Here is a 21,686-nt window from a genome sequence, read left to right on the forward strand (position 1 = left end):
GATTTCAGTAATCCACTCCTTCAACATGCATACAAAGGAATCCAAAAGCTACCGGTAAACTTCGTCCAAACAAGTCAAACAATGTTTCTATTCAATCCTCAGGTACCCTACTATGTAAATAAACTATAATATTTCAGACGGAAAGAACGGTGTTCAATAGGAAAGGAAAATAACGAAGAGCGCGCCCTCATTCACGTGCGCCACAAAAGCCTACTTTTCCTGTTGAGCTCCCTTGGAAAAAACTACTATTACTTGTTTGTTTTTCAAGAAACAAGCCTGAAACCCTGTATAACGACTGTTGACATCTAGTGGAATCCATAGGTACTACAATATGGGAAGAATTTTTATATGTAGGCCCATAGACTTGCATTGGAAAGGCCTGTTACCGCCCACCAAAAATATTTCTGGATGGATTTTCCTCGGGTTTTTGCCTTCCATATAAATTCTGTTATACTCACAGACATTATTTTAACAGTTTAGAAACTTCAAATTGTTTTCTATCAAATTCTACCAATTATATCCATTTCCTAGCTTCTGGGCCTGAGTAACAGGCAGTTTGCTTTGGGCACATCAGTCAGGCAGAAATTCAGGATACTGCCCCCTAGCTCTAAGTTTTAATACTTTCTCAGAAGTAGACATTATTTACCATACTGAACAAAAAATATATACGCAACACGCAACAACTGAAAAGGTTTTACTGAGTTACAGTTAATATAAGGAAAAGTCCAAGTTAATGTTGTTATTCTTTCAACATGCATCACTGGTTTACATGACCTCTGCTACTCCTGTCTCTAGTTTCAGCCCTTTTTTAATCATGATGGGCGGCCAAGGACAGAATCGGCAAAGGTGGAATGGTATCATCAGTTTGTTTGGCAATGTCTCTTACAGTAGTAATACAGGGAGAATTATTTTTGCAGGGCGATATATTGTCAGTTTATTGTCACATTTTGAACTTTCTGCTGTATAGAGCGAGAGAAATGGTAACTCCCACCTGTGTAAAGTTTCAGATGAATGTCACAGAGGGTAGAGTCAAAATCAAGGCCCCAGTGAGAATCGAACTCACGACCCCTGGTTTACAAGACCAGTGCTCTAACCCCTGAGCTATGGAGCCATTCTTCAGAAAACTCATTTAATAGTCTCCTCTCCTCCTTTACTTGTCTCCTTTCCTTCATGACCATCTATTTGTTATTTTTAGGGGTAGATCAGCTTTAATATTGCAGATAGAATGTGGGTATCTTCAATGTAATGTCTGCATTATTTCCAATCCCTCATAAAACATTTTTACAAACGTTTTATTTTATTATTTTCCCATAACCCTACCACCCCTCCCTAATTTGAGAAAATTAATTGACAACAATACTTAGGCTTCTACTTCTAGCTTATACATACTATACACATATTATGGACACAGTATATTTTACATTAGTCATATATTTGTATTTATTTTACGTCCCACCCTTCAGCTACCCTCAACCACTCCCACCAATCTCTGAAAACCATCCCATTTTATAATGGTACACTTATCATAGTTCAGTTGTATTCCAGAGAGGTTAGAGAAATTATCTAGATTGTCTATGGGATCAAAACAGTGGATTTAAAAGAAAGCATGAGTCCTCAGTGTACAATGACACCTTGGTTTTTAAGCCTCAGATTTCTATCCCCTTGATATTATTGTTGGATCTGATTTGAATAGCTATCATTTTATTTTGATGGCCATAATAAATAGATATGTCAATAGTGGACAACCTTGTTTCACTCCTCTTGACAGTAATACCCTCTTCCGACAACATCCGGTGAAATTGGAGAGCGCCAAATTCAAATGACAAAGTCATAATATTAAACATTCATGAACATACAAGTGTCTTATATCATTTAAAAGCTTAACTTCCTGTTAATCCAACTGCATTGTCGGATTTCAAAAAGGCTTTATGGCAAAAGCATACCATGTGATTATCTGATGACAGCTCCCCACATCAAAAATATTTTTTCAACCAGCATAGGCTTCACAAAATCACAAATAGCGATTAAATAAATCACTTACCTTTGAAGATCTTCCTCTGTTTGCAATCCCAAGGGTCCCAGCTACGCAATGAATGTTCGTTTTGTTTGATAAAGTCCTTCTTTATATCCAAAAAAGTCAGTTGAGTTGGCGCCATTGATTTCAGTAATCCACTCCTTCAACATGCATACAAAGGAATCCAAAAGCTACCGGTAAACTTCGTCCAAACAAGTCAAACAATGTTTCTATTCAATCCTCAGGTACCCTACTATGTAAATAAACTATAATATTTCAGACGGAAAGAACGGTGTTCAATAGGAAAGTAAAATAACGAAGAGCGCGCCCTCATTCACGTGCGCCACAAAAGCCTACTTTTCCTGTTGAGCTCCCTTGGAAAAAACTACTATTACTTGTTTGTTTTTCAAGAAACAAGCCTGAAACCCTGTATAACGACTGTTGACATCTAGTGGAATCCATAGGTACTACAATATGGGAAGAATTTTTATATGTAGGCCCATAGACTTGCATTGGAAAGGCCTGTTACCGCCCACCAAAAATATTTCTGGATGGATTTTCCTCGGGTTTTTGCCTTCCATATAAATTCTGTTATACTCACAGACATTATTTTAACAGTTTAGAAACTTCAAATTGTTTTCTATCAAATTCTACCAATTATATCCATTTCCTAGCTTCTGGGCCTGAGTAACAGGCAGTTTGCTTTGGGCACATCAGTCAGGCAGAAATTCAGGATACTGCCCCCTAGCTCTAAGTTTTAATACTTTCTCAGAAGTAGACATTATTTACCATACTGAACAAAAAATATATACGCAACACGCAACAACTGAAAAGGTTTTACTGAGTTACAGTTAATATAAGGAAAAGTCCAAGTTAATGTTGTTATTCTTTCAACATGCATCACTGGTTTACATGACCTCTGCTACTCCTGTCTCTAGTTTCAGCCCTTTTTTAATCATGATGGGCGGCCAAGGACAGAATCGGCAAAGGTGGAATGGTATCATCAGTTTGTTTGGCAATGTCTCTTACAGTAGTAATACAGGGAGAATTATTTTTGCAGGGCGATATATTGTCAGTTTATTGTCACATTTTGAACTTTCTGCTGTATAGAGCGAGAGAAATGGTAACTCCCACCTGTGTAAAGTTTCAGATGAATGTCACAGAGGGTAGAGTCAAAATCAAGGCCCCAGTGAGAATCGAACTCACGACCCCTGGTTTACAAGACCAGTGCTCTAACCCCTGAGCTATGGAGCCATTCTTCAGACAACTCATTTAATAGTCTCCTCTCCTCCTTTACTTGTCTCCTTTCCTTCATGACCATCTATTTGTTATTTTTAGGGGTAGATCAGCTTTAATATTGCAGATAGAATGTGGGTATCTTCAATGTAATGTCTGCATTATTTCCTATCCCTCATAAAACATTTTTACAAACATTTTATTTTATTATTTTCCCATAACCCTACCACCCCTCCCTAATTTGAGAAAATTAATGGACAACAATACTTAGGCTTCTACTTCTAGCTTATACATACTATACACATATTATGGACACAGTATATTTTACATTAGTCATATATTTGTATTTATTTTACGTCCCACCCTTCAGCTACCCTCAACCACTCCCACCAATCTCTGAAAACCATCCCATTTTATAATGGTACACTTATCATAGTTCAGTTGTATTCCAGAGAGGTTAGAGAAATTATCTAGATTGTCTATGGGATCAAAACAGTGGATTTAAAAGAAAGCATGAGTCCTCAGTGTACAATGACACCTTGGTTTTTAAGCCTCAGATTTCTATCCCTTTGATATTATTGTTGGATCTGATTTTAATAGCTATCATTTTATTTTGATGGCCATAATAAATAGATATGTCGATAGTGGACAACCTTGTTTCACTCCTCTTGACAGTAATACCCTCTTCCGACAACATCCGGTGAAATTGGAGAGCGCCACATTCAAATGACAAAGTCATAATATTAAACATTCATGAACATACAAGTGTCTTATATCATTTAAAAGCTTAACTTCCTGTTAATCCAACTGCATTGTCGGATTTCAAAAAGGCTTTATGGCAAAAGCATACCATGTGATTATCTGATGACAGCTCCCCACATCAAAAATATTTTTTCAACCAGCATAGGCTTCACAAAATCACAAATAGCGATTAAATAAATCACTTACCTTTGAAGATCTTCCTCTGTTTGCAATCCCAAGGGTCCCAGCTACGCAATGAATGTTCGTTTTGTTTGATAAAGTCCTTCTTTATATCCAAAAAAGTCAGTTGAGTTGGCGCCATTGATTTCAGTAATCCACTCCTTCAACATGCATACAAAGGAATCCAAAAGCTACCGGTAAACTTCGTCCAAACAAGTCAAACAATGTTTCTATTCAATCCTCAGGTACCCTACTATGTAAATAAACTATAATATTTCAGACGGAAAGAACGGTGTTCAATAGGAAAGTAAAATAACGAACAGCGCGCCCTCATTCACGTGCGCCACAAAAGCCTACTTTTCCTGTTGAGCTCCCTTGGAAAAAACTACTATTACTTGTTTGTTTTTCAAGAAACAAGCCTGAAACCCTGTATAACGACTGTTGACATCTAGTGGAATCCATAGGTACTACAATATGGGAAGAATTTTTATATGTAGGCCCATAGACTTGCATTGGAAAGGCCTGTTACCGCCCACCAAAAATATTTCTGGATGGATTTTCCTCGGGTTTTTGCCTTCCATATAAATTCTGTTATACTCACAGACATTATTTTAACAGTTTAGAAACTTCAAATTGTTTTCTATCAAATTCTACCAATTATATCAATTTCCTAGCTTCTGGGCCTGAGTAACAGGCAGTTTGCTTTGGGCACATCAGTCAGGCAGAAATTCAGGATACTGCCCCTAGCTCTAAGTTTTAATACTTTCTCAGAAGTAGACATTATTTACCATACTGAACAAAAAATATATACGCAACACGCAACAACTGAAAAGGTTTTACTGAGTTACAGTTAATATAAGGAAAAGTCCAAGTTAATGTTGTTATTCTTTCAACATGCATCACTGGTTTACATGACCTCTGCTACTCCTGTCTCTAGTTTCAGCCCTTTTTTAATCATGATGGGCGGCCAAGGACAGAATCGGCAAAGGTGGAATGGTATCGTCAGTTTGTTTGGCAATGTCTCTTACAGTAGTAATACAGGGAGAATTATTTGTGCAGGGCGATATATTGTCAGTTTATTGTCACATTTTGAACTTTCTGCTGTATAGAGCGAGAGAAATGGTAACTCCCACCCTGTGCAGCGTTTCAGATGAATGTCACAGAGGGTAGAGTCAAAATCAAGGCCCCAGTGAGAATCGAACTCACGACCCCTGGTTTACAAGACCAGTGCTCTAACCCCTGAGCTATGGAGCCATTCTTCAGAAAACTCATTTAATAGTCTCCTCTCCTCCTTTACTTGTCTCCTTTCCTTCATGACCATCTATTTGTTATTTTTAGGGGTAGATCAGCTTTAATATTGCAGATAGAATGTGGGTATCTTCAATGTAATGTCTGCATTATTTCCTATCCCTCATAAAACATTTTTACAAACATTTTATTTTATTATTTTCCCATAACCCTACCACCCCTCCCTAATTTGAGAAAATTAATGGACAACAATACTTAGGCTTCTACTTCTAGCTTATACATACTATACACATATTATGGACACAGTATATTTTACATTAGTCATATATTTGTATTTATTTTACGTCCCACCCTTCAGCTACCCTCAACCACTCCCACCAATCTCTGAAAACCATCCCATTTTATAATGGTACACTTATCATAGTTCAGTTGTATTCCAGAGAGGTTAGAGAAATTATCTAGATTGTCTATGGGATCAAAACAGTGGATTTAAAAGAAAGCATGAGTCCTCAGTGTACAATGACACCTTGGTTTTTAAGCCTCAGATTTCTATCCCCTTGATATTATTGTTGGATCTGATTTTAATAGCTATCATTTTATTTTGATGGCCATAATAAATAGATATGTCGATAGTGGACAACCTTGTTTCACTCCTCTTGACAGTAATACCCTCTTCCGACAACATCCGGTGAAATTGGAGAGCGCCAAATTCAAATGACAAAGTCATAATATTAAACATTCATGAACATACAAGTGTCTTATATCATTTAAAAGCTTAACTTCCTGTTAATCCAACTGCATTGTCGGATTTCAAAAAGGCTTTATGGCAAAAGCATACCATGTGATTATCTGATGACAGCTCCCCACATCAAAAATATTTTTTCAACCAGCATAGGCTTCACAAAATCACAAATAGCGATTAAATAAATCACTTACCTTTGAAGATCTTCCTCTGTTTGCAATCCCAAGGGTCCCAGCTACGCAATGAATGTTCGTTTTGTTTGATAAAGTCCTTCTTTATATCCAAAAAAGTCAGTTGAGTTGGCGCCATTGATTTCAGTAATCCACTCCTTCAACATGCATACAAAGGAATCCAAAAGCTACCGGTAAACTTCGTCCAAACAAGTCAAACAATGTTTCTATTCAATCCTCAGGTACCCTACTATGTAAATAAACTATAATATTTCAGACGGAAAGAACGGTGTTCAATAGGAAAGTAAAATAACGAAGAGCGCGCCCTCATTCACGTGCGCCACAAAAGCCTACTTTTCCTGTTGAGCTCCCTTGGAAAAAACTACTATCACTTGTTTGTTTTTCAAGAAACAAGCCTGAAACCCTGTATAAAGACTGTTGACATCTAGTGGAATCCATAGGTACTACAATATGGGAAGAATTTTTATATGTAGGCCCATAGACTTGCATTGGAAAGGCCTGTTACCGCCCACCAAAAATATTTCTGGATGGATTTTCCTCGGGTTTTTGCCTTCCATATAAATTCTGTTATACTCACAGACATTATTTTAACAGTTTAGAAACTTCAAATTGTTTTCTATCAAATTCTACCAATTATATCCATTTCCTAGCTTCTGGGCCTGAGTAACAGGCAGTTTGCTTTGGGCACATCAGTCAGGCAGAAATTCAGGATACTGCCCCTAGCTCTAAGTTTTAATACTTTCTCAGAAGTAGACATTATTTACCATACTGAACAAAAAATATATACGCAACACGCAACAACTGAAAAGGTTTTACTGAGTTACAGTTAATATAAGGAAAAGTCCAAGTTAATGTTGTTATTCTTTCAACATGCATCACTGGTTTACATGACCTCTGCTACTCCTGTCTCTAGTTTCAGCCCTTTTTTAATCATGATGGGCGGCCAAGGACAGAATCGGCAAAGGTGGAATGGTATCGTCAGTTTGTTTGGCAATGTCTCTTACAGTAGTAATACAGGGAGAATTATTTTTGCAGGGCGATATATTGTCAGTTTATTGTCACATTTTGAACTTTCTGCTGTATAGAGCGAGAGAAATGGTAACTCCCACCCTGTGCAGCGTTTCAGATGAATGTCACAGAGGGTAGAGTCAAAATCAAGGCCCCAGTGAGAATCGAACTCACGACCCCTGGTTTACAAGACCAGTGCTCTAACCCCTGAGCTATGGAGCCATTCTTCAGAAAACTCATTTAATAGTCTCCTCTCCTCCTTTACTTGTCTCCTTTCCTTCATGACCATCTATTTGTTATTTTTAGGGGTAGATCAGCTTTAATATTGCAGATAGAATGTGGGTATCTTCAATGTAATGTCTGCATTATTTCCTATCCCTCATAAAACATTTTTACAAACATTTTATTTTATTATTTTCCCATAACCCTACCACCCCTCCCTAATTTGAGAAAATTAATGGACAACAATACTTAGGCTTCTACTTCTAGCTTATACATACTATACACATATTATGGACACAGTATATTTTACATTAGTCATATATTTGTATTTATTTTACGTCCCACCCTTCAGCTACCCTCAACCACTCCCACCAATCTCTGAAAACCATCCCATTTTATAATGGTACACTTATCATAGTTCAGTTGTATTCCAGAGAGGTTAGAGAAATTATCTAGATTGTCTATGGGATCAAAACAGTGGATTTAAAAGAAAGCATGAGTCCTCAGTGTACAATGACACCTTGGTTTTTAAGCCTCAGATTTCTATCCCTTTGATATTATTGTTGGATCTGATTTTAATAGCTATCATTTTATTTTGATGGCCATAATAAATAGATATGTCGATAGTGGACAACCTTGTTTCACTCCTCTTGACAGTAATACCCTCTTCCGACAACATCCGGTGAAATTGGAGAGCGCCAAATTCAAATGACAAAGTCATAATATTAAACATTCATGAACATACAAGTGTCTTATATCATTTAAAAGCTTAACTTCCTGTTAATCCAACTGCATTGTCGGATTTCAAAAAGGCTTTATGGCAAAAGCATACCATGTGATTATCTGATGACAGCTCCCCACATCAAAAATATTTTTTCAACCAGCATAGGCTTCACAAAATCACAAATAGCGATTAAATAAATCACTTACCTTTGAAGATCTTCCTCTGTTTGCAATCCCAAGGGTCCCAGCTACGCAATGAATGTTCGTTTTGTTTGATAAAGTCCTTCTTTATATCCAAAAAAGTCAGTTGAGTTGGCGCCATTGATTTCAGTAATCCACTCCTTCAACATGCATACAAAGGAATCCAAAAGCTACCGGTAAACTTCGTCCAAACAAGTCAAACAATGTTTCTATTCAATCCTCAGGTACCCTACTATGTAAATAAACTATAATATTTCAGACGGAAAGAACGGTGTTCAATAGGAAAGGAAAATAACGAAGAGCGCGCCCTCATTCACGTGCGCCACAAAAGCCTACTTTTCCTGTTGAGCTCCCTTGGAAAAAACTACTATTACTTGTTTGTTTTTCAAGAAACAAGCCTGAAACCCTGTATAAAGACTGTTGACATCTAGTGGAATCCATAGGTACTACAATATGGGAAGAATTTTTATATGTAGGCCCATAGACTTGCATTGGAAAGGCCTGTTACCGCCCACCAAAAATATTTCTGGATGGATTTTCCTCGGGTTTTTGCCTTCCATATAAATTCTGTTATACTCACAGACATTATTTTAACAGTTTAGAAACTTCAAATTGTTTTCTATCAAATTCTACCAATTATATCCATTTCCTAGCTTCTGGGCCTGAGTAACAGGCAGTTTGCTTTGGGCACATCAGTCAGGCAGAAATTCAGGATACTGCCCCCTAGCTCTATGTTTTAATACTTTCTCAGAAGTAGACATTATTTACCATACTGAACAAAAAATATATACGCAACACGCAACAACTGAAAAGGTTTTACTGAGTTACAGTTAATATAAGGAAAAGTCCAAGTTAATGTTGTTATTCTTTCAACATGCATCACTGGTTTACATGACCTCTGCTACTCCTGTCTCTAGTTTCAGCCCTTTTTTAATCATGATGGGCGGCCAAGGACAGAATCGGCAAAGGTGGAATGGTATCGTCAGTTTGTTTGGCAATGTCTCTTACAGTAGTAATACAGGGAGAATTATTTTTGCAGGGCGATATATTGTCAGTTTATTGTCACATTTTGAACTTTCTGCTGTATAGAGCGAGAGAAATGGTAACTCCCACCCTGTGCAGCGTTTCAGATGAATGTCACAGAGGGTAGAGTCAAAATCAAGGCCCCAGTGAGAATCGAACTCACGACCCCTGGTTTACAAGACCAGTGCTCTAACCCCTGAGCTATGGAGCCATTCTTCAGAAAACTCATTTAATAGTCTCCTCTCCTCCTTTACTTGTCTCCTTTCCTTCATCTATTTGTTATTTTTAGGGGTAGATCAGCTTTAATATTGCAGATAGAATGTGGGTATCTTCAATGTAATGTCTGCATTATTTCCAATCCCTCATAAAACATTTTTACAAACATTTTATTTTATTATTTTCCCATAACCCTACCACCCCTCCCTAATTTGAGAAAATTAATGGACAACAATACTTAGGCTTCTACTTCTAGCTTATACATACTATACACATATTATGGACACAGTATATTTTACATTAGTCATATATTTGTATTTATTTTACGTCCCACCCTTCAGCTACCCTCAACCACTCCCACCAATCTCTGAAAACCATCCCATTTTATAATGGTACACTTATCATAGTTCAGTTGTATTCCAGAGAGGTTAGAGAAATTATCTAGATTGTCTATGGGATCAAAACAGTGGATTTAAAAGAAAGCATGAGTCCTCAGTGTACAATGACACCTTGGTTTTTAAGCCTCAGATTTCTATCCCCTTGATATTATTGTTGGATCTGATTTTAATAGCTATCATTTTATTTTGATGGCCATAATAAATAGATATGTCGATAGTGGACAACCTTGTTTCACTCCTCTTGACAGTAATACCCTCTTCCGACAACATCCGGTGAAATTGGAGAGCGCCAAATTCAAATGACAAAGTCATAATATTAAACATTCATGAACATACAAGTGTCTTATATCATTTAAAAGCTTAACTTCCTGTTAATCCAACTGCATTGTCGGATTTCAAAAAGGCTTTATGGCAAAAGCATACCATGTGATTATCTGATGACAGCTCCCCACATCAAAAATATTTTTTCAACCAGCATAGGCTTCACAAAATCACAAATAGCGATTAAATAAATCACTTACCTTTGAAGATCTTCCTCTGTCTGCAATCCCAAGGGTCCCAGCTACGCAATGAATGTTCGTTTTGTTTGATAAAGTCCTTCTTTATATCCAAAAAAGTCAGTTGAGTTGGCGCCATTGATTTCAGTAATCCACTCCTTCAACATGCATACAAAGGAATCCAAAAGCTACCGGTAAACTTCGTCCAAACAAGTCAAACAATGTTTCTATTCAATCCTCAGGTACCCTACTATGTAAATAAACTATAATATTTCAGACGGAAAGAACGGTGTTCAATAGGAAAGGAAAATAACGAAGAGCGCGCCCTCATTCACGTGCGCCACAAAAGCCTACTTTTCCTGTTGAGCTCCCTTGGAAAAAACTACTATTACTTGTTTGTTTTTCAAGAAACAAGCCTGAAACCCTGTATAAAGACTGTTGACATCTAGTGGAATCCATAGGTACTACAATATGGGAAGAATTTTTATATGTAGGCCCATAGACTTGCATTGGAAAGGCCTGTTACCGCCCACCAAAAATATTTCTGGATGGATTTTCCTCGGGTTTTTGCCTTCCATATAAATTCTGTTATACTCACAGACATTATTTTAACAGTTTAGAAACTTCAAATTGTTTTCTATCAAATTCTACCAATTATATCCATTTCCTAGCTTCTGGGCCTGAGTAACAGGCAGTTTGCTTTGGGCACATCAGTCAGGCAGAAATTCAGGATACTGCCCCCTAGCTCTAAGTTTTAATACTTTCTCAGAAGTAGACATTATTTACCATACTGAACAAAAAATATATACGCAACACGCAACAACTGAAAAGGTTTTACTGAGTTACAGTTAATATAAGGAAAAGTCCAAGTTAATGTTGTTATTCTTTCAACATGCATCACTGGTTTACATGACCTCTGCTACTCCTGTCTCTAGTTTCAGCCCTTTTTTAATCATGATGGGCGGCCAAGGACAGAATCGGCAAAGGTGGAATGGTATCATCAGTTTGTTTGGCAATGTCTCTTACAGTAGTAATACAGGGAGAATTATTTTTGCAGGGCGATATATTGTCAGTTTATTGTCACATTTTGAACTTTGTGCTGTATAGAGCGAGAGAAATGGTAACTCCCACCCTGTGCAGCACTGTGTAAAGTTTCAGATGAATGTCACAGAGGGTAGAGTCAAAATCAAGGACACAGTGAGAATCGAACTCACAACCCCTGGTTTACAAGACCAGTGCTCTAACCCCTGAGCTATGGAGCCATTCTTCAGAAAACTCATTTAATAGTCTCCTCTCCTCCTTTACTTGTCTCCTTTCCTTCATGACCATCTATTTCTTATTTTTAGGGGTAGATCAGCTTTAATATTGCAGATAGAATGTGGGTATCTTCAATGTAATGTCTGCATTATTTCCAATCCCTCATAAAACATTTTTACAAACATTTTATTTTATTATTTTCCCATAACCCTACCACCCCTCCCTAATTTGAGAAAATTAATGGACAACAATACTTAGGCTTCTACTTCTAGCTTATACATACTATACACATATTATGGACACAGTATATTTTACATTAGTCATATATTTGTATTTATTTTACGTCCCACCCTTCAGCTACCCTCAACCACTCCCACCAATCTCTGAAAACCATCCCATTTTATAATGGTACACTTATCATAGTTCAGTTGTATTCCAGAGAGGTTAGAGAAATTATGTAGATTGTCTATGGGATCAAAACAGTGGATTTAAAAGAAAGCATGAGTCCTCAGTGTACAATGACACCTTGGTTTTTAAGCCTCAGATTTCTATCCCCTTGATATTATTGTTGGATCTGATTTGAATAGCTATCATTTTATTTTGATGGCCATAATAAATAGATATGTCGATAGTGGACAACCTTGTTTCACTCCTCTTGACAGTAATACCCTCTTCCGACAACATCCGGTGAAATTGGAGAGCGCCAAATTCAAATGACAAAGTCATAATATTAAACATTCATGAACATACAAGTGTCTTATATCATTTAAAAGCTTAACTTCCTGTTAATCCAACTGCATTGTCGGATTTCAAAAAGGCTTTATGGCAAAAGCATACCATGTGATTATCTGATGACAGCTCCCCACATCAAAAATATTTTTTCAACCAGCATAGGCTTCACAAAATCACAAATAGCGATTAAATAAATCACTTACCTTTGAAGATCTTCCTCTGTCTGCAATCCCAAGGGTCCCAGCTACGCAATGAATGTTCGTTTTGTTTGATAAAGTCCTTCTTTATATCCAAAAAAGTCAGTTGAGTTGGCGCCATTGATTTCAGTAATCCACTCCTTCAACATGCATACAAAGGAATCCAAAAGCTACCGGTAAACTTCGTCCAAACAAGTCAAACAATGTTTCTATTCAATCCTCAGGTACCCTACTATGTAAATAAACTATAATATTTCAGAAGGAAAGAACGGTGTTCAATAGGAAAGGAAAATAACGAAGAGCGCGCCCTCATTCACGTGCGCCACAAAAGCCTACTTTTCCTGTTGAGCTCCCTTGGAAAAAACTACTATTACTTGTTTGTTTTTCAAGAAACAAGCCTGAAACCCTGTATAAAGACTGTTGACATCTAGTGGAATCCATAGGTACTACAATATGGGAAGAATTTTTATATGTAGGCCCATAGACTTGCATTGGAAAGGCCTGTTACCGCCCACCAAAAATATTTCTGGATGGATTTTCCTCGGGTTTTTGCCTTCCATATAAATTCTGTTATACTCACAGACATTATTTTAACAGTTTAGAAACTTCAAATTGTTTTCTATCAAATTCTACCAATTATATCCATTTCCTAGCTTCTGGGCCTGAGTAACAGGCAGTTTGCTTTGGGCACATCAGTCAGGCAGAAATTCAGGATACTGCCCCCTAGCTCTAAGTTTTAATACTTTCTCAGAAGTAGACATTATTTACCATACTGAACAAAAAATATATACGCAACACGCAACAACTGAAAAGGTTTTACTGAGTTACAGTTAATATAAGGAAAAGTCCAAGTTAATGTTGTTATTCTTTCAACATGCATCACTGGTTTACATGACCTCTGCTACTCCTGTCTCTAGTTTCAGCCCTTTTTTAATCATGATGGGCGGCCAAGGACAGAATCGGCAAAGGTGGAATGGTATCATCAGTTTGTTTGGCAATGTCTCTTACAGTAGTAATACAGGGAGAATTATTTTTGCAGGGCGATATATTGTCAGTTTATTGTCACATTTTGAACTTTGTGCTGTATAGAGCGAGAGAAATGGTAACTCCCACCCTGTGCAGCACTGTGTAAAGTTTCAGATGAATGTCACAGAGGGTAGAGTCAAAATCAAGGACACAGTGAGAATCGAACTCACGACCCCTGGTTTACAAGACCAGTGCTCTAACCCCTGAGCTATGGAGCCATTCTTCAGAAAACTCATTTAATAGTCTCCTCTCCTCCTTTACTTGTCTCCTTTCCTTCATGACCATCTATTTGTTATTTTTAGGGGTAGATCAGCTTTAATATTGCAGATAGAATGTGGGTATCTTCAATGTAATGTCTGCATTATTTCCAATCCCTCATAAAACATTTTTACAAACATTTTATTTTATTATTTTCCCATAACCCTACCACCCCTCCCTAATTTGAGAAAATTAATGGACAACAATACTTAGGCTTCTACTTCTAGCTTATACATACTATACACATATTATGGACACAGTATATGTTACATTAGTCATATATTTGTATTTATTTTACGTCCCACCCTTCAGCTACCCTCAACCACTCCCACCAATCTCTGAAAACCATCCCATTTTATAATGGTACACTTATCATAGTTCAGTTGTATTCCAGAGAGGTTAGAGAAATTATCTAGATTGTCTATGGGATCAAAACAGTGGATTTAAAAGAAAGCATGAGTCCTCAGTGTACAATGACACCTTGGTTTTTAAGCCTCAGATTTCTATCCCCTTGATATTATTGTTGGATCTGATTTTAATAGCTATCATTTTATTTTGATGGCCATAATAAATAGATATGTCGATAGTGGACAACCTTGTTTCACTCCTCTTGACAGTAATACCCTCTTCCGACAACATCCGGTGAAATTGGAGAGCGCCAAATTCAAATGACAAAGTCATAATATTAAACATTCATGAACATACAAGTGTCTTATATCATTTAAAAGCTTAACTTCCTGTTAATCCAACTGCATTGTCGGATTTCAAAAAGGCTTTATGGCAAAAGCATACCATGTGATTATCTGATGACAGCTCCCCACATCAAAAATATTTTTTCAACCAGCATAGGCTTCACAAAATCACAAATAGCGATTAAATAAATCACTTACCTTTGAAGATCTTCCTCTGTTTGCAATCCCAAGGGTCCCAGCTACGCAATGAATGTTCGTTTTGTTTGATAAAGTCCTTCTTTATATCCAAAAAAGTCAGTTGAGTTGGCGCCATTGATTTCAGTAATCCACTCCTTCAACATGCATACAAAGGAATCCAAAAGCTACCGGTAAACTTCGTCCAAACAAGTCAAACAATGTTTCTATTCAATCCTCAGGTACCCTACTATGTAAATAAACTATAATATTTCAGACGGAAAGAACGGTGTTCAATAGGAAAGGAAAATAACGAAGAGCGCGCCCTCATTCACGTGCGCCACAAAAGCCTACTTTTCCTGTTGAGCTCCCTTGGAAAAAACTACTATTACTTGTTTGTTTTTCAAGAAACAAGCCTGAAACCCTGTATAAAGACTGTTGACATCTAGTGGAATCCATAGGTACTACAATATGGGAAGAATTTTTATATGTAGGCCCATAGACTTGCATTGGAAAGGCCTGTTACCGCCCACCAAAAATATTTCTGGATGGATTTTCCTCGGGTTTTTGCCTTCCATATAAATTCTGTTATACTCACAGACATTATTTTAACAGTTTAGAAACTTCAAATTGTTTTCTATGAAATTCTACCAATTATATCCATTTCCTAGCTTCTGGGCCTGAGTAACAGGCAGTTTGCTTTGGGCACATCAGTCAGGCAGAAATTCAGGATACTGCCCCCTAGCTCTAAGTTTTAATACTTTCTCAGAAGTAGACATTATTTACCATACTGAACAAAAAATATATACGCAACACGCAACAACTGAAAAGGTTTTACTGAGTTACAGTTAATATAAGGAAAAGTCCAAGTTAATGTTGTTATTCTTTCAACATGCATCACTGGTTTACATGACCTCTGCTACTCCTGTCTCTAGTTTCAGCCCTTTTTTAATCATGATGGGCGGCCAAGGACAGAATCGGCAAAGGTGGAATGGTATCATCAGTTTGTTTGGCAATGTCTCTTACAGTAGTAATACAGGGAGAATTATTTTTGCAGGGCGATATATTGTCAGTTTATTGTCACATTTTGAACTTTGTGCTGTATAGAGCGAGAGAAATGGTAACTCCCACCCTGTGCAGCACTGTGTAAAGTTTCAGATGAATGTCACAGAGGGTAGAGTCAAAATCAAGGACACAGTGAGAATCGAACTCACGACCCCTGGTTTACAAGACCAGTGCTCTAACCCCTGAGCTATGGAGCCATTCTTCAGAAAACTCATTTAATAGTCTCCTCTCCTCCTTTACTTGTCTCCTTTCCTTCATGACCATCTATTTGTTATTTTTAGGGGTAGATCAGCTTTAATATTGCAGATAGAATGTGGGTATCTTCAATGTAATGTCTGCATTATTTCCAATCCCTCATAAAACATTTTTACAAACATTTTATTTTAGTATTTTCCCATAACCCTACCACCCCTCCCTAATTTGAGAAAATTAATGGACAACAATACTTAGGCTTCTACTTCTAGCTTATACATACTATACACATATTATGGACACAGTATATGTTACATTAGTCATATATTTGTATTTATTTTACGTCCCACCCTTCAGCTACCCTCAACCACTCCCACCAATCTCTGAAAACCATCCCATTTTATAATGGTACACTTATCATAGTTCAGTTGTATTCCAGAGAGGTTAGAGAAATTATCTAGATTGTCTATGGGATCAAAACAGTGGATTTAAAAGAAAGCATGAGTCCTCAGTGTACAATGACACCTTGGTTTTTAAGCCTCAGATTTCTATCCCCTTGATATTATTGTTGGATCTGATTTTAATAGCTATCATTTTATTTTGATGGCCATAATAAATAGATATGTCGATAGTGGACAACCTTGTTTCACTCCTCTTGACAGTAATACCCTCTTCCGACAACATCCGGTGAAATTGGAGAGCGCCAAATTCAAATGACAAAGTCATAATATTAAACATTCATGAACATACAAGTGTCTTATATCATTTAAAAGCTTAACTTCCTGTTAATCCAACTGCATTGTCGGATTTCAAAAAGGCTTTATGGCAAAAGCATACCATGTGATTATCTGATGACAGCTCCCCACATCAAAAATATTTTTTCAACCAGCATAGGCTTCACAAAATCACAAATAGCGATTAAATAAATCACTTACCTTTGAAGATCTTCCTCTGTTTGCAATCCCAAGGGTCCCAGCTACGCAATGAATGTTCGTTTTGTTTGATAAAGTCCTTCTTTATATCCAAAAAAGTCAGTTGAGTTGGCGCCATTGATTTCAGTAATCCACTCCTTCAACATGCATACAAAGGAATCCAAAAGCTACCGGTAAACTTCGTCCAAACAAGTCAAACAATGTTTCTATTCAATCCTCAGGTACCCTACTATGTAAATAAACTATAATATTTCAGACGGAAAGAACGGTGTTCAATAGGAAAGGAAAATAACGAAGAGCGCGCCCTCATTCACGTGCGCCACAAAAGCCTACTTTTCCTGTTGAGCTCCCTTGGAAAAAACTACTATTACTTGTTTGTTTTTCAAGAAACAAGCCTGAAACCCTGTATAAAGACTGTTGACATCTAGTGGAATCCATAGGTACTACAATATGGGAAGAATTTTTATATGTAGGCCCATAGACTTGCATTGGAAAGGCCTGTTACCGCCCACCAAAAATATTTCTGGATGGATTTTCCTCGGGTTTTTGCCTTCCATATAAATTCTGTTATACTCACAGACATTATTTTAACAGTTTAGAAACTTCAAATTGTTTTCTATGAAATTCTACCAATTATATCCATTTCCTAGCTTCTGGGCCTGAGTAACAGGCAGTTTGCTTTGGGCACATCAGTCAGGCAGAAATTCAGGATACTGCCCCCTAGCTCTAAGTTTTAATACTTTCTCAGAAGTAGACATTATTTACCATACTGAACAAAAAATATATACGCAACACGCAACAACTGAAAAGGTTTTACTGAGTTACAGTTAATATAAGGAAAAGTCCAAGTTAATGTTGTTATTCTTTCAACATGCATCACTGGTTTACATGACCTCTGCTACTCCTGTCTCTAGTTTCAGCCCTTTTTTAATCATGATGGGCGGCCAAGGACAGAATCGGCAAAGGTGGAATGGTATCATCAGTTTGTTTGGCAATGTCTCTTACAGTAGTAATACAGGGAGAATTATTTTTGCAGGGCGATATATTGTCAGTTTATTGTCACATTTTGAACTTTGTGCTGTATAGAGCGAGAGAAATGGTAACTCCCACCCTGTGCAGCACTGTGTAAAGTTTCAGATGAATGTCACAGAGGGTAGAGTCAAAATCAAGGACAGAGTGAGAATCGAACTCACGACCCCTGGTTTACAAGACCAGTGCTCTAACCCCTGAGCTATGGAGCCATTCTTCAGAAAACTCATTTAATAGTCTCCTCTCCTCCTTTACTTGTCTCCTTTCCTTCATGACCATCTATTTGTTATTTTTAGGGGTAGATCAGCTTTAATATTGCAGATAGAATGTGGGTATCTTCAATGTAATGTCTGCATTATTTCCAATCCCTCATAAAACATTTTTACAAACATTTTATTTTAGTATTTTCCCATAACCCTACCACCCCTCCCTAATTTGAGAAAATTAATGGACAACAATACTTAGGCTTCTACTTCTAGCTTATACATACTATACACATATTATGGACACAGTATATGTTACATTAGTCATATATTTGTATTTATTTTACGTCCCACCCTTCAGCTACCCTCAACCACTCCCACCAATCTCTGAAAACCATCCCATTTTATAATGGTACACTTATCATAGTTCAGTTGTATTCCAGAGAGGTTAGAGAAATTATCTAGATTGTCTATGGGATCAAAACAGTGGATTTAAAAGAAAGCATGAGTCCTCAGTGTACAATGACACCTTGGTTTTTAAGCCTCAGATTTCTATCCCCTTGATATTATTGTTGGATCTGATTTTAATAGCTATCATTTTATTTTGATGGCCATAATAAATAGATATGTCGATAGTGGACAACCTTGTTTCACTCCTCTTGACAGTAATACCCTCTTCCGACAACATCCGGTGAAATTGGAGAGCGCCAAATTCAAATGACAAAGTCATAATATTAAACATTCATGAACATACAAGTGTCTTATATCATTTAAAAGCTTAACTTCCTGTTAATCCAACTGCATTGTCGGATTTCAAAAAGGCTTTATGGCAAAAGCATACCATGTGATTATCTGATGACAGCTCCCCACATCAAAAATATTTTTTCAACCAGCATAGGCTTCACAAAATCACAAATAGCGATTAAATAAATCACTTACCTTTGAAGATCTTCCTCTGTTTGCAATCCCAAGGGTCCCAGCTACGCAATGAATGTTCGTTTTGTTTGATAAAGTCCTTCTTTATATCCAAAAAAGTCAGTTGAGTTGGCGCCATTGATTTCAGTAATCCACTCCTTCAACATGCATACAAAGGAATCCAAAAGCTACCGGTAAACTTCGTCCAAACAAGTCAAACAATGTTTCTATTCAATCCTCAGGTACCCTACTATGTAAATAAACTATAATATTTCAGACGGAAAGAACGGTGTTCAATAGGAAAGGAAAATAACGAAGAGCGCGCCCTCATTCACGTGCGCCACAAAAGCCTACTTTTCCTGTTGAGCTCCCTTGGAAAAAACTACTATTACTTGTTTGTTTTTCAAGAAACAAGCCTGAAACCCTGTATAAAGACTGTTGACATCTAGTGGAATCCATAGGTACTACAATATGGGAAGAATTTTTATATGTAGGCCCATAGACTTGCATTGGAAAGGCCTGTTACCGCCCACCAAAAATATTTCTGGATGGATTTTCCTCGGGTTTTTGCCTTCCATATAAATTCTGTTATACTCAGACATTATTTTAACAGTTTAGAAACTTCAAATTGTTTTCTATGAAATTCTACCAATTATATCCATTTCCTAGCTTCTGGGCCTGAGTAACAGGCAGTTTGCTTTGGGCACATCAGTCAGGCAGAAATTCAGGATACTGCCCCCTAGCTCTAAGTTTTAATACTTTCTCAGAAGTAGACATTATTTACCATACTGAACAAAAAATATATACGCAACACGCAACAACTGAAAAGGTTTTACTGAGTTACAGTTAATATAAGGAAAAGTCCAAGTTAATGTTGTTATTCTTTCAACATGCATCACTGGTTTACATGACCTCTGCTACTCCTGTCTCTAGTTTCAGCCCTTTTTTAATCATGATGGGCGGCCAAGGACAGAATCGGCAAAGGTGGAATGGTATCATCAGTTTGTTTGGCAATGTCTCTTACAGTAGTAATACAGGGAGAATTATTTTTGCAGGGCGATATATTGTCAGTTTATTGTCACATTTTGAACTTTGTGCTGTATAGAGCGAGAGAAATGGTAACTCCCACCCTGTGCAGCACTGTGTAAAGTTTCAGATGAATGTCACAGAGGGTAGAGTCAAAATCAAGGACAGAGTGAGAATCGAACTCACGACCCCTGGTTTACAAGACCAGTGCTCTAACCCCTGAGCTATGGAGCCATTCTTCAGAAAACTCATTTAATAGTCTCCTCTCCTCCTTTACTTGTATCCTTTCCTTCATGACCATCTATTTGTTATTTTTAGGGGTAGATCAGCTTTAATATTGCAGATAGAATGTGGGTATCTTCAATGTAATGTCTGCATTATTTCCAATCCCTCATAAAACATTTTTACAAACATTTTATTTTAGTATTTTCCCATAACCCTACCACCCCTCCCTAATTTGAGAAAATTAATGGACAACAATACTTAGGCTTCTACTTCTAGCTTATACATACTATACACATATTATGGACACAGTATATGTTACATTAGTCATATATTTGTATTTATTTTACGTCCCACCCTTCAGCTACCCTCAACCACTCCCACCAATCTCTGAAAACCATCCCATTTTATAATGGTACACTTATCATAGTTCAGTTGTATTCCAGAGAGGTTAGAGAAATTATCTAGATTGTCTATGGGATCAAAACAGTGGATTTAAAAGAAAGCATGAGTCCTCAGTGTACAATGACACCTTGGTTTTTAAGCCTCAGATTTCTATCCCCTTGATATTATTGTTGGATCTGATTTTAATAGCTATCATTTTATTTTGATGGCCATAATAAATAGATATGTCGATAGTGGACAACCTTGTTTCACTCCTCTTGACAGTAATACCCTCTTCCGACAACATCCGGTGAAATTGGAGAGCGCCAAATTCAAATGACAAAGTCATAATATTAAACATTCATGAACATACAAGTGTCTTATATCATTTAAAAGCTTAACTTCCTGTTAATCCAACTGCATTGTCGGATTTCAAAAAGGCTTTATGGCAAAAGCATACCATGTGATTATCTGATGACAGCTCCCCACATCAAAAATATTTTTTCAACCAGCATAGGCTTCACAAAATCACAAATAGCGATTAAATAAATCACTTACCTTTGAAGATCTTCCTCTGTTTGCAATCCCAAGGGTCCCAGCTACGCAATGAATGTTCGTTTTGTTTGATAAAGTCCTTCTTTATATCCAAAAAAGTCAGTTGAGTTGGCGCCATTGATTTCAGTAATCCACTCCTTCAACATGCATACAAAGGAATCCAAAAGCTACCGGTAAACTTCGTCCA

General features: G+C 37.2%; 8 non-coding genes across 8 annotated transcripts; all 8 read right to left on the reverse strand.

Moving 5' to 3' along the window:
* Positions 1 to 1,038: 1,038 nt before the first annotated feature.
* Positions 1,039 to 1,111, reverse strand: trnat-ugu (transfer RNA threonine (anticodon UGU)). The gene has a single exon. It is a non-coding gene; the product is annotated as a tRNA-Thr (tRNA).
* A 2,084-nt stretch (positions 1,112 to 3,195) lies between these two features.
* Positions 3,196 to 3,268, reverse strand: trnat-ugu (transfer RNA threonine (anticodon UGU)). The gene has a single exon. It is a non-coding gene; the product is annotated as a tRNA-Thr (tRNA).
* Positions 3,269 to 5,352: 2,084 nt separating this feature from the next.
* On the reverse strand, positions 5,353 to 5,425 carry trnat-ugu (transfer RNA threonine (anticodon UGU)). The gene has a single exon. It is a non-coding gene; the product is annotated as a tRNA-Thr (tRNA).
* Positions 5,426 to 7,509: 2,084 nt separating this feature from the next.
* trnat-ugu (transfer RNA threonine (anticodon UGU)) lies at positions 7,510 to 7,582 on the reverse strand. Its single transcript has one exon. It is a non-coding gene; the product is annotated as a tRNA-Thr (tRNA).
* Positions 7,583 to 9,667: 2,085 nt separating this feature from the next.
* Positions 9,668 to 9,740, reverse strand: trnat-ugu (transfer RNA threonine (anticodon UGU)). The gene has a single exon. It is a non-coding gene; the product is annotated as a tRNA-Thr (tRNA).
* A 2,089-nt stretch (positions 9,741 to 11,829) lies between these two features.
* On the reverse strand, positions 11,830 to 11,902 carry trnat-ugu (transfer RNA threonine (anticodon UGU)). Its single transcript has one exon. It is a non-coding gene; the product is annotated as a tRNA-Thr (tRNA).
* A 2,095-nt stretch (positions 11,903 to 13,997) lies between these two features.
* On the reverse strand, positions 13,998 to 14,070 carry trnat-ugu (transfer RNA threonine (anticodon UGU)). The gene has a single exon. It is a non-coding gene; the product is annotated as a tRNA-Thr (tRNA).
* A 2,095-nt stretch (positions 14,071 to 16,165) lies between these two features.
* On the reverse strand, positions 16,166 to 16,238 carry trnat-ugu (transfer RNA threonine (anticodon UGU)). Its single transcript has one exon. It is a non-coding gene; the product is annotated as a tRNA-Thr (tRNA).
* Between the last annotated feature and the right edge of the window lie 5,448 nt (positions 16,239 to 21,686).

This window comes from Salmo salar, chromosome 02 (genome assembly GCF_965601325.2).
Source record: "Salmo salar chromosome 02, fSalSal1, whole genome shotgun sequence".
Classification (NCBI taxonomy): domain Eukaryota; kingdom Metazoa; phylum Chordata; class Actinopteri; order Salmoniformes; family Salmonidae; genus Salmo; species Salmo salar.